The sequence below is a fragment of the Scylla paramamosain genome, chromosome 48 (assembly GCF_035594125.1).
Source record: "Scylla paramamosain isolate STU-SP2022 chromosome 48, ASM3559412v1, whole genome shotgun sequence".
NCBI lineage: Eukaryota > Metazoa > Arthropoda > Malacostraca > Decapoda > Portunidae > Scylla > Scylla paramamosain.
Window position 1 is genome coordinate 5801204 of NC_087198.1, and position 1778 is coordinate 5802981.

Consider the following 1778-nt stretch of genomic DNA (forward strand, 5'->3'; position numbering starts at 1 on the left):
GGACGGTAGTTTGAGGGATTAGAGCGGTCACCCTTTTTAGGAACAGGTTGAATGTAGGCAAACTTCCAGCAAGAAGGAAAGGTAGATGTTGACAGACAGAGCTGAAAGAGTTTGACTAGGCAAGGTGCAAGCACGGAGGCACAGTTTCGGAGAACAATAGGAGGGACCCCATCAGGTCCATAAGCCTTCCGAGGGTTTAGGCCAGCGAGGGCATGGAAAACATCATTGCGAAGAATTTTAATACGTGGCATGAAGTAGTCAGAGGGTGGAGGAGAGGGAGGAACAAGCCCAGAATCGTCCAAGGTACATGTAGAGTTTTTAGCAAAGGTTTGAGCAAAGAGTTCAGCTTTAGAAATAGATGTGATAGCAGTGGTGCCATCTGATTGAAGTAGAGGAGGGAAAGAAGAAGAAGCAAAGTTATTGGAGATATTTTTGGCTAGATGCCAGAAATCACGAGGGGAGTTAGATCTTGAAAGGTTTTGACATTTTCTGTTAATGAAGGAGTTTTTGGCTAGTTGGAGAACAGACTTGGCATGGTTCCGGGCAGAAATATAAAGTGCATGAGATTCTGGTGATGGAAGGCTTAAGTACCTTTTGTGGGCCACCTCTCTATCATGTATAGCACGAGAACAAGCTGTGTTAAACCAAGGTTTAGAAGGTTTAGGACGAGAAAAAGAGTGAGGAATGTACGCCTCCATGCCAGACACTATCACCTCTGTTATGCGCTCAACACATAAAGACGGGTCTCTGACACGGAAGCAGTAGTCATTCCAAGGAAAATCAGCAAAATATCTCCTCAGGTCCCCCCAACTAGCAGAGGCAAAACGCCAGAGGCACCTTCGCTTAGGGGAATCCTGAGGAGGGATTGTAGTGATAAAATAAGAAAAAGATATGAGATTGTGATCGGAGGATCCCAACGGAGAAGAAAGGGTGACAGCATAAGCAGAAGGATTAGAGGTCAGGAAAAGGTCAAGAATGTTGGGCGTATCTCCAAGACGGTCAGGAATGCGAGTAGGGTGTTGCACCAATTGCTCTAGGTTATGTAGGATAGCAAAGTTGTAGGCTAGTTCACCAGGATGGTCAGTGAAGGGAGAGGAAAGCCAAAGCTGGTGGTGAACACTGAAGTCTCCAAGAATGGAGATCTCTGCAAAAGGGAAGAGGGTCAGAATGTGCTCCACTTTGGAAGTTAAGTAGTCAAAGAATTTCTTATAATCAGAGGAGTTAGGAGAGAGGTATACAGCACAGATAAATTTAGTATGAGAATGACTCTGTAGTCGTAGCCAGATGGTGGAAAACTCAGAAGATTCAAGAGCGTGGGCACGAGAGCAGGTTAAGTCATTGCGCATATAAACGCAGCATCCAGCTTTGGATCGAAAATGAGGATAGAGAAAGTAGGAGGGAACAGAAAAGGGGCTACTGTCAGTTGCCTCAGACACCTGAGTTTCAGTGAGGAAAAGAAGATGAGGTTTGGAAGAGGAGAGGTGGTCTTCTACAGATTGAAAATTAGATCTTAGACCGCGAATGTTGCAGAAGTTAATGAAAAAAAAGTTGAGGGGGGTGTCTAGGGTACTATAGGTCCCCTGTATACCTGCCCCCTATTGGTTTGAGCAGACACAAGTGCGTGTTGGTGCGGCCGGCGACACCAGCCTCACCCCCGCGCCACCACACTGTGCAGTACCGCCCCTACAAGGAATCGTCCATGAGGGAATTCGGATCCTGGATTACAGCGGTAGACTGGTCATTTCTAGAAACATACCCCAGCATAGAACAACAAGAAA